The sequence below is a fragment of the Limanda limanda genome, chromosome 6 (genome assembly GCF_963576545.1).
Source record: "Limanda limanda chromosome 6, fLimLim1.1, whole genome shotgun sequence".
NCBI lineage: Eukaryota > Metazoa > Chordata > Actinopteri > Pleuronectiformes > Pleuronectidae > Limanda > Limanda limanda.
Genome location: NC_083641.1, coordinates 5,459,540 through 5,475,756, shown reverse-complemented (window position 1 = coordinate 5,475,756; position 16,217 = coordinate 5,459,540). Strand labels below are relative to the sequence as shown.

General features: G+C 40.8%; 1 long non-coding RNA gene across 1 annotated transcript; it reads left to right on the top strand.

Annotated features, from left to right (window-relative positions):
- The first annotated feature begins 13,979 nt into the window (after positions 1-13,979).
- Positions 13,980-14,624, top strand: LOC133003885 (uncharacterized). Its single transcript, XR_009678308.1, has 3 exons — positions 13,980-14,071; positions 14,191-14,284; positions 14,376-14,624. It is a non-coding gene; the product is annotated as an uncharacterized LOC133003885 (long non-coding RNA).
- The last annotated feature ends 1,593 nt before the right edge of the window (positions 14,625-16,217 follow it).

Here is a 16,217-nt window from a genome sequence, read left to right as displayed (position 1 = left end):
TGAGTTATTCAGATATATTAATCTATTTAGTTACACAGGGTGAGTAATACATCGTAGTTAATCGACATGTGTGAGACATATCTCAGTTAGTCCCTCGTGTTCCTCACCGTAAGCGCTAGCTTAACTTTGCTATAGCTAGGTTTTATTTAAGTGTGTGTCTGTGTTCGACACAAGCGAGTCCGGGGGGTGCCAGGATGGAGTCACGGTAAACGGTTGTGTTTGGAGCAGGTTTGGAGTGGTGAAGTTACTTTCAGTCATTAGTCAGTGTCCAGAGAAGCTGAAGTTATAGCGCAACACTTATCGCCGGACCCGTGTAATGTGAGGGGAGGACGGGGACGGCGTGTCTATACGGGAGGGGGGGGGCGCAGCCCCCGCCTCACAGGGACACGGAGCCGGGAGCAGAGCAGCGCGACCATCAGAGACAGCGAGACGCAGGAGAAGCTCCCACACGGAGCTGAATGAACTAAGTTCACGTACATTAGGGCAATAGCATATATAGGATCGACGTGTGTTCTGCTGTCCCGTGTGGTCGCTTTAGTTTCTTGTCTCTTCTCCTCTTCACTCCGTGTCATCGCGGTTGGGGCTCAGCCCCCCCCCACACACACACACACGCGGAGGAGAGAAGACAGCGCTGGAGAGTTGATGACAACTTCACTATTTATATGTTACTGTAAGTTACTGTAAAAGCCGTCACGATTAAACAGCAAATAAGAGTAATGTATGAATATAACCCGCAAATAAAATAAACTTCAATTGATAAAAAATAGACTGACTTGTGACACTACAAAATAAACAATGGCACCTAGTATGAAAAACCTTAAGTAACATTTGTCACATTTCAGTGTGTGTAATTATAGCTATTGTAAGACTTAGCCCATTCACGATAGAAATATTACTAATGTTTTAACTTTTTTAAACAATTTCTCTTTTTACCAGAAGTACGTACATCACAACATAAAGCAGTGTCCCCATGCCTTGAGATGTGTATGAACCTCCTCAACAATACATGGTAAGTTAATATTTTTGTCACATTATTGTTTATCTGTTAACTATTTGGCATGCAGCATTGTCCACCCTGTTTGTCCCCCCAGCCTGTATTTGGATCTTTTGTATTTGAGAAATATGGTATATTTATTTTTATCAGTTGCTAATTCATTTTTTTTTTTTATTTTCTTACAGTGACCTATGTGGCAGTGCAAACATTGTGTTGCTAGGGAGTGTAGTAGGTACAAATTACTGAAACATAAACTACATCATCATTATGGAAGAGGCCAAGATTATCTGTGCATATATGTGAATTGTCCATGCACATTCAAGACGTGGAGTGGACTCAACACCCATGTCTATAAAGCACATTCATCTCAGTTTAGACGGACAGCTTCCAGTTCTGTAATTTTTGAATGCGAGTTATGTGAATGTAGTGACCTCTCCATAGAGAGAGATTTTTTTGTTCATATTGGAACACATCTTCGAAGTAACGAGACTGTTAGTTGTGTGTTTCTTGGTTGCCTTTTCAAGACAAATATTTACAGCACATTTTATACACACAAAAAGAGAAAGCATCATCCACACACACTAAAAGATTTAAAACCCATTGTAGTTGCATTTGTGCACCTATTGCAAGTGTCAGATACCTCTGATAATGTGAGAGCTGGGTGTTCTGCTGATGTATCATATGGTGAAGTTGAATCTGAGTCAGTGACAGAAAAAATGGAGAAGACTCTCATATAGAAGGCAAGAAGTTCTTCAAGGACAGCCCTTGGTTGCCCGCTTCAAAAGCAGATGGCCAGCTCTGTTCACTCAGAACGAGGTACATGTCGTGTGGTTTTTACATATGCCCCCAGACTGCGCGCACACACGGAGTACAGAAAGATAATGACAAATAAAATATAATAGTATTGAACAGTTGTTTTTCTCCTCACTGACATTGATATAATATTGTGATCAAACAGCTAGTAATTAATTGTTCATTCTTCCTATGTTGTATATTGTTGTAATTTTTGAATTAGGTGAGTGACAAGTGCATTGTTGATGTTTTTCAGATCACTCAAGAGTTCATGCGCATATCAACTGTACCTCTGCTATCTACATTATTTGCTGAGCTTGACCGGCACTCTTTACGCATGATGGAGATCTTTAAATGCAAAGGTGGGGCAGCTGGAAGAAAAATTCGACACCTCATGGTGGCCATCTCCAAGGTTTGTATTAAAAATGGATAGACCTATGCTTATAAAATACTTTTTATGCCCCTGTCATGAAAATTGCATGAGCATAGTTCTCTATATATATGTTAGGCAAAAGTGCCAAGAGTGCGCATCTTTTTACTTTATCAAAACACTTAATCATGTTATTTTCACTGATTACATCAGCTTCAGCCAAAGATTGTGAAAAAATTGGTAAAATCACATAATTAACTTTTTGGAAAAAACACCATGTGCGTGTGTTTGTGTGTGTGCCTGCCTCATTTCGTGTCTGTTTTGGTTGAGATTTTGTATATACTGTATGTGCCTTTGGGGCTCCTGAGACCAAAGTATTGTCAACCACACAAATACCATGCTCAAAATGTGCAGGTTGCTATTAAGCCTGCAGAATTGGTTTTTTTTAAACTTCTGCCTAAAATTCAGAATATTGTCAGAATTGTTTCCATTTTTTTCCTCAGGATGATTCATTACATACAAGACGAGCCTGCATCCTGAAGTCCTTGTGCACCTACCTGAATGAAGACCATGAGAAACTTGTGAAGGAATATATGGTGAGTTTCATACAGCAGGTGTTAAAAAGTAGCCAGAGACCAATCTGAGAGAGCACATATTTACTCAATTACGTTTAAAAGGACCTAAAACAATATTACTAACCATTTTAATGCATTTTATGCAGTGTTCTTGATGTAGTTGATCCATATTCTCTCATAGCAGCTGAAGTCTGTAGCTCTTTATAGTGATTGTTGGTCTCTGTCTTACTCTTTCCCTAGTTCTCAAATGAATGCTTTTAGTGCTCACTGGAGTGTCCAACCTTAGATTTCACTGTGTACCATTTTTGTAATGTATGCATCTGTATTACTTCTGTACCTCATCCTCATAAAACTGTAAATGTTTGTTTTACAATAGAACATTTTATGATCAGCATAATTAACTTTGTCTAGGTTCAGATCAAATATATTTATTGTCCTATTTCACTTCACAGAACATAGACACTGAGGCCAACACTTGCATCGGGCAAACTCTGATGGGAGTGTACATCATACAGAAGTTGGGTGCGGAGCCTGAACATGAGCCAGAGGACATTGGTGTCCTGATTGATTGACTGAAGACTGATAGAAGCCTGGTATGTGTACATATATCTGATTTCTTTCTTTGTTTTTCGTTCTGCAATTAAAAAATTGGAAGTAAAAAATTTTCTAAAAGATTTATTAATTTAGTTTTGGACTGAGACTGATAAGTCTCCTACGTTTGTGTGTGGGTGGAGCAAACACAAACGGTGTCAAAATGCATATGGTTGTAGTCATGCACACATCTTGCTGGATTATTTTGTAAATGTTTTTATTATGGGCCAAGAATATTTTGGTGGTTCCAATGTGAAATTTATTGCATTTTTGCATGTGTTAAAAAAGTTGAATTGTTGCACTCAGAGTTTTAAAACTTGTAATGACAGAGGTCATGCACGAATCCTGAAATATGTTATACGGCTGTTTTGTTAATGAGTCAACCATTTTTTTGGCAAAATATTGTACATACTTTTGTTACAAAGGTTGGAAAAGATTCTAATCCTCTTGTTGCAGTTAGGACTGTTGTTTTTTGCTTTCTAAGGTGGAATGCAGGTTATTTGAGGCCTGTGGGTCAGTTGTAATATGATAACCAAAGGGAAGTTTAGCATGAGATGGTTAAAGGGGGAAAACTGAGACGAACACGATCTTGACAGTTGTAAAAGTTAAATGTTTAATAAAATGTCCAATGGCTTTGCATGTTGTCCTTTATGTGTGTTAGTGAATATTTGGTAATTTAATTAAAATTAATGCTTACACTAGCAATGAAAACAACACTTGTTGGAGCTATTTATTTAGTTGTAGTACTTAGTGCTGTTTAGTTTATTATTTTGTTTAGTGAGTATTTAGTTTTTGGTTATTCTCACTCAATTTGCTTGATTTCATTATGATTAGATTTCTATTAGTATTCTAGTTTATTATTTGTTTACTTTAGGTGTTTCTTGTTTATTATTTGTGTTTTGTTTCATTTGGGCACGGTAGGGGGGCACCTGAAGTTATATAGGTAGGCTGTCGGTAAGGGACCAGCATGCACCTGGGTGGGCAAATGGTTTTTTACCGGAGCGGGAGAGGCACAGGAATTTTCTTTGTTCTTTGTTTGCTCGCTGTGTGGTTAAATAAACCACGCTTTTTGTTGAAACTGGACATCTGTTTGGACATTAAGTTTTTCCCATCCGCGTACACCACAACCCATGGTGCAACAGTGGCCCTTTGATTAGTATAATTTGAAGTTTGATTTGATACTTTTATCTGTTTGACAATCGGCTGCTACAACACTAATTAAACCAACAAGATTGACATGAGTATAGAAGACAAAACCTACATTAGTTCATTCAACAATACTGAATTGTGTTGCACTAAAGTGTTTGACCAATGTACACTAAACCTAAATGAATTAGACTAGACTAAGTAGCTTCAAACATTTTAATTCAATTAAAAGCACATTAGTTGAATGAACATATTCAAATTACATTCCACCCACAAATCTATGTGGTGTTCAAGTAAACCAATCGAGATAGACTGATATAAATTGATTTGTTTAGATGGAATATAAGTGGCAAGATAAAATTGCGTTCATCCAATGAATTATTTTGAGTGTATGCTCTAACTGTTGGACTTTAGTATAATAGTGTGAACATTGGTTTCCTTCTGGCTACTGTTCTGCCTTCATGCGCTCACACTGACTTATTTCAGGAACAAGCACTGGTTCTATCTCCCTGCTCTAGAAAGAATAAATCAATAGGTGGTGGTGGTGGGGCAGAACCATGGATTGCCGCAGCTGAACTCCACATGCCTCCCTCACGACTCAGCAATGAATAGTTCTAAAGACATTTGAATAATATGATTTGAAAAAATATCCTGTAGAAAAGAATGATTGTTGGTGCAGAATACATTTTTCCAGATTCACAAGTAGAGAGTACGCATGTCCTGCAACTGAACAAGCATTATCACTGTCATTTATCATTGTCGCTAAACTCTCTATTTAAGTAAAATCTGATTTGTAAATAGACTTAGCAGTTTGGTGTGTTGAAGCTGGCTTCATTGTGAAATCATTGGTTCCTTGCAGGAAAGCAGCATCTTCAATGTCACACCATTTCTTGCAACTGATCTAGAAACTGATCCTGTCTTCTCAGTCTAAAAGAGCTGGAGCTACTCCATCCTTCATCCACCCAAGTCACGTCTCACAGCAGAATAAGTCTCCATAGGAACATTGGTTTTCTTTAAACGGTCTTTTTCAAATTTTGTTCAACGTAAGGGTTGGCGATATATTGAATATGCTCGATAAATCCTGGCTTGTTCCATGTGAGATTAACTAAATGACTTTATCGTGACCATCGAGTCAAAAGTGTCACGTGAATGTTTTAAGCAGCATGATATTCTCTTTGGAGCCTGCAACACCACGGTCACAAACCCCCTAATGAGGCCCCATGCCTCTAACTTCCTACCAAAATATTTGTAATGTTAAAGTTTTGCTTGAAGAGTTGATTTGTTTTGATGCAGGACCCCCAAGGTCCCTTTTGGTTGAGGCCCCTGAAGTCCCTCTTCTGCCTGTCCCACCTGTTTACATATACAGTGAATCTTTGTCCCCAGGAGAAGCAGAAGCAAACAGAGAGACGAGTCCGTCGGCCTCCTGTGTGTCCACTGCAGACGGAGTCTCCACATATGAGCTGGGCTCCGAGCCCCACGATGATGAGCAGTGAAGGAGAAGCAGCAGTGAGAGTAAAGGAAGACAGAAAGGAGCGTGATAATTATATGTGTTTGATATACCGTCTAGAATCAACAGAGACCCATCTGCTTCAGTATTTCACTCTTGTGAATTTTGTTCATGAGGCCTGTTGGGTCCAAGGGGCTCTGACACTTGTTTCCGTAGCAGGATTGAATTAGGAGACAACAGCATGTGTTTGTTCAGAGCCACAGACAGTATCACATGAAGGAATCCAGCCAATAAAAGAGGCCGCTCCGCTCTGTCATCTTGTCTGTGTGTGTCGGCATCATGACATTCAGCATCTCTGTTTATCCTGCAGCATGTTTGAATGTGTCCGTGCACAGAAGTGACATCTTCCCTAATCTGTTTTCTACTGTAAATGGTAAACATGTGCAGCTTCTAGCTCTGGTTGCTGTCAGTGACAGATCTGCTGCTGTGACTGTGATCAGGGCCCAGTAGGTTACAAGGCCGACTCAACGTGCTGCATCAGTCCGGATCAATGATAAAAGTGCCGACGTTTTAAAAGAGACAAACCCACAGAGAGAATCTGAGAAAAAGAGCGATACGGAGTCGTTCCCCACTAATGAACTAAGTCATTTGTTTCCACTGGAGATGATTCTCAGTGAAATCTCTGCTTCTCTCCTCCGTTGTTCAGGATGGCTCACAGATGATCACGTCACGCTGTGTGTTCACCACTTTGTGTTCATGGACTTTTACTGTACCTTACATTTTTTACTTTTTTGCCAAGGAGGTACTGTATGTTCGTTTATTTGTCTGTTAGTAGGGGTTTGTGTAGGCGCATGTGCACAAATATTCTGAGCGACAGGCACATAGAGTAAAGAAAAGTTCTCGTGTGAGAGAGAAAACTGAATGAGATGCCACTTGATAACAGTTGTGACTGTCTGAATGGATGGTAAAAATAGTAATAGACATTTGCATGAGCCTGACACATTGCTTTACAAGTGAGTGAGGAAGTCATTAGTACTGGCATAGGTTTCCACACTCAGAGCGCCCTTCATATTATTCTATTGGCTTTTGTGTCCTGTTCTTTGCTCTGTTAGTGTAGTTTTCTTCTGTTCTTGCAAATCCAGTTATTTTCCTATTTTATATAGTTACTTATCCTTGTGTTTCATTTCAGTTTACTTTACCTTCTGTCTTCGTATGCTGTCACTTCTTCACTGATCACATGCCCCACCTTGGTTCTTTCCTCCTGTGTCTCATTAATTCGTATTTAAACCCTTGTCCCCACTTCATCGTGTCAGTTTCATGTTTTTTTGACCTCGCCTTTTTGTCTTACGTGTTTTTTTGGATACCTTTACCTTACAGTGTACTGAACCATTTAAGTCTTATTTAAGAATGTGTTTTGAATCTTTCCTCAAGTGTCCTCATCTGCATTTGGGTCCTCACCTAGCTCTTGTCATAACTAGGGTTGGGTACCGAGAACCGGTTCCATATTGGAACCGGTTCCAATACAACCGGTACCTACCCGGACCGAAACGCAACGGAGATTTCGGTGCCTCATTTCGGTGCCTGAGCCAATGGAAGACTGAGGTCTCCGCTCGTCCCGCCTCCTCACACTTCCGCTCCTTCCTTCACGGGAAGCGGCGGCTCCCGCCGGGCCCCGCGGCTGCCGGTGGACAGACTCTTGTCCCCGCGCTGCCCGCACCCCGCGTGCGTCAGGGCTCCCGTGCAGGTGTGTGGGGGGGGGGATCTCCTCGTGAGACCTCTCCCCCGCGCATTTCCTCCGTGGCGGTGCGCCGCGACCGGGCTCCGGGACCGGGGACCGGGCTCCGGGACCGGGCTCCGGGACCGGGAGGAACGAAGACCACGCCGAGAAATGTTTCATAAAAGCGACCGCATTTTGGGGGGACGAAGGCGGGGGGCCGAAGCCTGCCTGCGACAGCCCCAGCCGCGGAGACACGGGGGTCTCTGAGTGATGGAAAAGCGACCCTCAGTCTTCATTTGGCTCAGGCACGGAAGGCAGAGTCACGAGTCAGAGTGTGTGTGTTTTGTATTTATTTTTATTTATTTAAGTATAGTGTAAACTTTTGTTAACAGTTCGTATGTTATTCATAGTTTTGAGTTAAAAAGGGTTTTGTATTTATTTATATTTATAATCTACTTTAAACAGTTAATATATTTGGCAATAAAAAAAGCCTTTCTTAGTCAAGCATCGTTTTGTGCACTTTTTTGAAAAAAGTATCGGTTCAGGCACCGTTTAGGCACCGGTATCGTTTTAAAAGTATCGGTTAGGAACCGGTATCGGATAAAAACCAAACGATACCCATCCCTAGTCATAACTATGTGTGTGTGTCTCTGTATGCCCCCTGCATGCATAATTTTCTATGAGTTTTGAATCAAAATTAGAGCTTGTGAGTTTTCTTCCTAAAAAACACATTTACTATTTCAGTTGAGTTTGATAGAAACATAATTTCGATAGGACACAGATGTGACTGTTGATTTCATTAGTTGTTGGACTCAGGAGCCTTGATTCTCTGTTCCAACACTGAAAATCTGAAGTTTGAAATCACATTAACGTCCTTTTACAAAGCAGTTTTATGTAAATGTAATGTATGTAGGCCAGAGCCCTGCCGTGCTCAGTTGAAATGAAGGACACATCCTCATATGATGTGAAGTGTTTGTTCTCTCTGTGAGGCAGAGGGATGCTGTGTGTCCCCTCAGTGTCCAGTCCTTGGTCCTGTCCTCTCATATGTCTCCATGTTGTCCTTAAGCTGATCTAAAGCTGGACAGATGCCCCCCCTTCCAGTCTGTCCTCTGTCACAGCCAGAGGGCTGGAGCTGCTCTCTCGTATCCTGTCACTTGTCTTCTCGGTCTCTTCTCCATCAGACTCCCCAGACAGAGCAACCACACACAAACTGACCTCCATCTTGTGTCCTTCAAACCACCGTGAAACTTCACGTCTCTTTTAGTCATGTCATTGTATCCGTCCTGATATCTGCGTCTGCAGATTAATAGAGTTTTAAATCAGACCAGTCTCCCTTTGTTGATGAGATTTATAGAGGGTGTTCAGAGCTGTCATAGATTTAATATAATAATTTAACCATTGCCTACAGATCGAACATTTCTATAAAAACATACTTTTTTCTCTACTAATAATTGTTATTGTTGTATTTTGACTATCAATAATCTGTTGAGTTTATATGGAAACAGGTTACAGCCCGTTAAGTTGACAGTCAATCAAGAAAAAAATGTCGGGTTATTGATAAAGTCACCACCAGTGTCTTGTTACCATGGTGATGATGACGGTTGTCTTCACTAGTTGGTCCCACCCTATTACCGTCGCCAATCAACAGTTGCACATCAACATAAGAAAGTTTTACTGCCCCTTATTTTAAAATTGTTAGCATGTCTGTTAGCTCTTTAGTTGAGTTGAGCGTGATCCTCTCGTCACTCGCGTTACCTCTTCCATTCATCACTGAAGCACAATCCATCCTAGGATTGGCTGGGCCAGGAAGGATCAACCTGTTGGAGCCTTCATTTCACGATATGGAAGACGTATTTGTCAGCCGCAATTGTCGGAGCCTTTGAAATGGGACAGTCATGTCGCGCCGTTGAGGTTCTTCTTGGAATGTATCCTCTGAAAGACGCGGCGCCTGAATTGAGACACAGCTTGTGACTGTGCTGATGGACTATCTGACTTTGATAGAGTTTATACTTCACATTTCACTTGCTGGAGGAAAACTCCGATTTTTTTACAATAGAATGGTGGGGGTTTTTTCTGCCTGAGACAAGATAGTCGGCTTAAATGACACATGCACCCTCTATTCACCACATTAATAACAGCATATGCTCTCTATGAAACACTGTGACCAGAGGAAACTGCATAATCTCACAAAGCTTGACAGTGGTGGGTGTGGTTGTTCCAGTTATTTGTCTCAGTGCCGCCATCTCTCTTTAACACCACTTTTGCTGTCGCTGCCTAGATGGAGGCTCAGGTTTACAGAGATAGCAGTGACAAACAGAGTGTATGTTTGTATTAGAAATGTGGCTGACACAATGAGGAGACGGGCAACAAACAAGCTGAAAAGTCTGCAGAGACTCTAAAGGAGAATCCTCTGGAGAGCAGCTGAGCTCTCTGCTTTTCTGCCTGCTGATGCTGCTGCAGAGCGAGAGAGAGACGTCTGTGAGATTCTGTCTGTGAAGATGTTCATCAAACAACACAAGAACAACAGAGAGAAGGTCAGAGGTCAGAGTTTCCCCTTTTTGTTGAGGCCTCAGTGACTCTATCCTGACAGATCCACACTCATATCAGACAGGATGCGTGTCAGTGATTCTGTAGAGATCATGGACAGAAACATTTAATAACTGAGAAAAAGTTTTGTGTCAAATGTCAGATCTTCTCTGGACTAGTTGTCTGTTTGAACAGAAGCTAGAGTCAGGGTTTTTTTTTCTCTTTGTACGTGTGTGTTGGTTTTCAGCCCCAGAGAACCAGGAGCTTTTTAATCTTGCTTTGCTCAGAGATGTTCTACTCTGTGGCATGGAGACAGACTCATCAAAGATTGCCTTGATCTCTCCTCTCTCGCTCACACACACGCATAAAATAAATATATAGTGGAATAATAAGAGAATGGCTGTATGCTGAAAAATGAGACATTTCACAGTTAAATGTACTAAAAACCTTTTTTTTTATCCAGACTTCATCTCTTGACTTGAACATTTAATGATTGTCCAGGGGTGGGTAAATTAAAAGGTCATGTGTCGTCACTGTCAGTCTTGTCTGTAGAGCAGCTCCTGAGCTGTAGGACTGACTCCTCTGTGTGTGTCTCTCACTGCTCTTCTCTATTTTTATTCAGAACAAACATGAGCAGCTTAATGTCACGATTCTCTGTCGGGAGGCCGTGTTTTGTTATGTTTTTTTTTTACTCATTGTGTGTTTGGACTTAGACCTTGTTATTTTCGCTCTGTTTGTTTTGTGTTTCTATCTTTGCACTTATTCACTTATTTTTGTACACTTTTTTGCTTGTGTGTCTGACTCCCCTTTTGTTTATTACCTAATGCAAAATATACATCTATTATATTTTGCATGTAATCTCATTGCCCAAAGAATGTGCCTAACATTTGTTGTGATTGCAAGTGCAACACTGTTCAGTATACAACAGTTTAATTCAACCAAATTCTTATTACCTTCCCTGACGTTTTCTATACTTCTAATTACTGTCTATGAGACAGGTTATTGTATTTGACACTTTTATCCATGTGTGCAGTCTACCCATCTTAAATAATGCAGTTGCAGGCAGGTAGTTAATTAAATAGTAACACACAGCTCAACCAATGATTACACAAACGTTTCTATGTCCATCACAAACTGTACATCTGTACATCTACAGACTTTGCCTATCTATTATAAATTGCCTGAGGTAGTACATTGTCGAGTTTTGTACATTTCGACACACAACTGAGTTGAATGTCTTCTCCATCCTAGGATTGTTAAGGTTTAGATGAAGGAGATGAACCCAGAAGCAGATATTTTACAATAAAAAGGTAATTTAATTAAAGAAGTTCTTTTAACAAAACGAACGTGAACACTAAAGGGGAAAAAACAAAACACAACGAAGCTTACGCAGGGATTCAAAGGAGAAGAAGCTCAGGAGATCAGGACAGCACCATGGAAGACAGCAGGTAGAAGAACAAACGATCCGACAGAGGACAAAGGGAAACACAGAGGCTTAAATACACAGAGGGAAGGCAGGGGCAATTAAACACAGGTGTTACACATGAGGACTGAGGAAGACAATCACTGACAGGAAGTGAAGACAGAAACAACACACAAGGAACAGAGACTACAAAATAAAACAGAAAACACAAAGAGACTGAAATCAATAAAACCAAAATGACAGAACATGACAATGATAAATTGCAACAGCAGCCAGCAACTGGGTCAAAATCACTGACACATTGGACTGACAGAGATTCAGGGGTGTTGGGAGGGGCGGGCGGGGGGGGGGGGTGATGCTAAATGTTTATTTTGTTGTTGTTTGTTTTATATCGATCTAAATTACAGAACTTTTAATTTGAAAAGTTGTGAACTTGAGTCTGAAGATTGTGTCAGTTGTTGAACAGACATCTGAAATTGCTGACATGCAGTTAAGTAAATCAATAAGTTATATATAAACCGCACATGTGAATAGGAGCAAAGCAAAATAAGTTTCACTTCATGAGAAACATAAAATCTTCACTGCAGATATGCCAGCTAGGATGAACACAAAGTGTTCTTACTTCACTCTGCACCATAGACTGAAAAAAGCTCTGCACAAAAAGGTCCAGTGTACAAACAGTAAAAAGTGACAGTATATTGTTTGAGGAGGACTCACTGATGACAAGGAGTAATTCTGAAGTAGCTCCAGAGCTTTAGCACAGGACAAGAGAACAGCACTGCATGAAAAGAAGCGTTTGTGTCAATCTGTGTCGCAGAGAAGTGTTGGCACATCCTTCGGTTAACGACTTTCACACGTATCTGCAGGCAGCAAAGGAAACGCTCAGGGTTCCTGCAGTTGTCAAGCCTGTGAGCTGTTGAGATTTGCCCCCCCTGCTCTAACGCCAAGAGGACGCTTTCACATGCAAATGACAATGCTCTGAGCTTCACAAATGCAAATCAGTTTCCCTGAGAGCAGATAACACCAATGTGTAAGAGGCACCAACAAACTATCTGGCTGAGTAAACCAGGCTTAAAATAAATATTAAACCTGAAATTTTAAATTGTTCTTAAGTAAGTAAGTGTGCTATAATGAATTATATTGTATACCACGAACAAAGGTCAATGCAGTCAAAAGAAATGAAACAATGCACTTTATTTCAAATTTTTATTGTCATCCAAAACAATCCTAAATCTCAACAACTGTACAGAGTGGCATGATTACAGTCACTTTTTCAATTGTGCTGGTTAAATGCACAGAGGAAGTGTTAACCACACCTCTACCAGCAAATAAATGATGCTGGGTATGATCATCTGTGTCCTGTAAGCTCCAAACTTGTACTGGCTTTCCATAAAAATATCTGTCCTCCCAAAATACTGGCATCAAATTCACATGTCAATGGCAAACTAAGCTGTTCCATGAATTATTAATGGTACCTTTTCACCACTACTTTCAAAATTGCTATGAAACATTCATTGATTTAATGATTTATTTTTTCAGTGTAATATTTAATCCCCCATGGACTGCACAGTGACAAAACACAGCAGCCGGCTGTTTGGCTACAACATACATCTCCACTCAGTTTGATTATTATTTTAAATATAAAGAAGACACAATATAGAGCTTAAATTCCTTCATAATTTGAACTTAAATGGTCTAATTGTTGTTATTAAACTTTCTCAGTATTCCATTAAAACAGTCAACACTTTTATCCAAAGCGACTTACAATAAGTGCATTCAACTATAAGGTTACTAACACAGAACAGCGTGAATCATGTGTGTAAATGTACTAAACACCACAAAAAATAAACCTGGCCTCAGTCACATACTCATCCTACGTCACCCGCCTGCGTCATCAGCTAATGGACTCGTCCAATCACAGCCTCGTAAACACAGTGCAGCAGCGTCGAGTGTCCCGCAGACAGGAAGCGGGTCGTGTTTAGCTTGTCCCGTATGAGTTACTCTGTTTTCGGGGTAAATAACTTGCTGAAGTCGACACAACGCTTTACCCTGGAGGAGAAGATGAGTGCGTGTGGAGGCAGAGCCGCGGGGCCGGTGTGGACGAGTCGAGGCGGAGAAGACGGGCGCACAGTCCCTGAGTTACGGTAAGAGCTAAGCTAGAGACGCCATGCTAACCACTAAGCTAACCCTACATCTGAAAGCATGTCCGCCACTCTTTGGGATAGCGAGAAAGTTGCTAAAATACGAATACAGCATCGAGTGCTGGAGCAGATCTAGTGCATGTGTAAATATGTATGAATTACTTAGATGTAACAGTTTGTTCTCGTTAAGTTTTTTCATCAACGTGACTTTTCTGTGTATTTTCACAGCCTCAGCCCCCCCCCCCCCCCCCCCCACACACACACACACACACACACACACAAACAAAGAGGCGTTAGGCTGAGACGCTGAAAGTCCGGATTTAAAGTGCAGAAAATTAAGCCATTGAATGTAAGTAACTGTTTATGAATTGTTTTGGTGTTTTTTTGCTGTGGATCTTCCAACGGTGATGCAGCGCGGCTATTTCCGTTTATTAATAATAAACTCATGTTACTGGTGTTGTTTTCCAGCTGCCTGTCCATGACGTACAAAGACACACTATGAGCCAGTATGATCCGACCAGACCTTACATCAGCATTGAGGAGTTGTCGGAGAAGAAAGAGGGTAAGGTTATATTCATTAAATAATTTTCCAGTTACATGTAAAGGTGTATGTTGTCATTGAACTGTGCTAATTTTACTGAATGTGTTTACAGCTGATTGAAGCGGGACAAATGACATGGATCCATCCTTCCACAGCCAGGAGCGCACCGACCTGTGTGCCACACTTCATATAAGACTGGAAGCTACACTGATCTCACAGCTACACACCAAAGACGTCTACACACTGGAGAAGATTCAGACAGAGTCCCACAAAGAAGTCATGATCCAGAGGCTGCAGACAGACATTTCAAGCTTCATCTGAGTTTTTGTACAATATTTTTGCTGTATGTAAATAAAGCTTTCACTCCACATATACCTTGTTCACATTTGTTCCCTGTACAATATGTTCACCTATAGGCTCACATGAATGTTTAGTTTTAATTAACTGCAGTGCTTTTGGTAAAGGCTTACTTATAAATAATAATAAATATTAATATATACATTTTTATTATAAATATTGTGTAGGAGGGGCTTACCCCATGTGCGGAATGCTGTGACCCCACGTGTGCACTGCAATGACCCATAAGGTGACCAATAGCAACACTTCTACCAGCCAATCACGAGTGACATTAGTTTCAAGGGTCTGTGGTATCCTCCAATGGTGAGTAGAGAGAGGTTCTAGCCAGCGGCTGGACTCCGATTCATATGCTAATTAGATCACACGTCGCGATCGGTCCGCGAGGCTCAGAGCCCCCCCGCGGCTCTCTCCTTTGTTCTCCAAATCCCCCTTAAGGTCCGCAAATGCCGATAGACCCACCTTGTCTTCACTGGCAAACGCCGAGGTAACATCAGGGAAACAGTTGGTTACAGCAGGGGATTAGGCCTGTCCGTAGAGGTTCACTGTGACAATAATACTGCTTTTCGTCTAGTGCAGACCATTACAAACAGGCAGGTTTAGAGCAGGCGATGCACTAGTTACTTTAAATAGCTGAACCTGCTGCTTTTCTTCTCGTGTTCTTCCAGGCGACTGAGTATAAATCAGCTACTCTTGTTTTTTGTCTTGATCGTCATTTTTTGCTCCTTCCCTCCCTCGTTTAGGAATAGACACTGCTGATGCCTCTCTGGTGATAGCAGCAGTGTAATGGAAAAGCAGTGAGATGAAGCAAATGGTCTCAGTCCTTTTAACCCTGTAGCACCCCTTGTTGTAAAATTACGTTACCTTTAACCATCCTAAAAAACAATCTGGCTTTTTTTTTCTTGTTTTTTTACCACATTTACATAGTCATTGGGTCCTATTGTTCAGTCTCACAATGTTATTGGATCGTACATTTGTTTATAAGTCACGTCTTCTGGCCATGAACTCACACAACCTCTCAAGGTTTCCTTCGAACAACATCTATTGGTTTCATTGGACTGGATTCATCAGATGCATGTAAGTAAAATGTCTTTTATATTTTTTTTGGTTGTTAATATAATGTCTAGAGCATGTACATATGTAGTTAGTGTGGAATAGATGCATCAAATTTCTTTTCGAGCTTATTATATAATTGTTGCAATTATACAACACTGGGTGAATGTGGTAGTCAAAATAGCTGGCTTGTTGCAGTGGGCTCAAACAGGTTGTGTTCCCTCCACTACACCACTGCCTGAAACAGAGTATTTTCTTTATACATGGATAGTATACATTCTACCGATGTGTTGTGTTCTGGTCAAATTTGACTGATTTAAAAGTTTTATCTCTAAAAAATGTAGTTAATTTGATCAGCCTGACCTAAAATTCCATGACTTTGTCCATGGAACAATTCAGTTCTGGGGACAGGAATGTTCCTGAATGTGGGGTGTGGATGTAAGTGGGGGGGATGCATGTTTTCCTTTTAGTATGATAATTAGAGCCATTAAACCATTTACATTTACATTTACATTTAGGGAATTTAGCAGACGCTTTTGTACAAAGC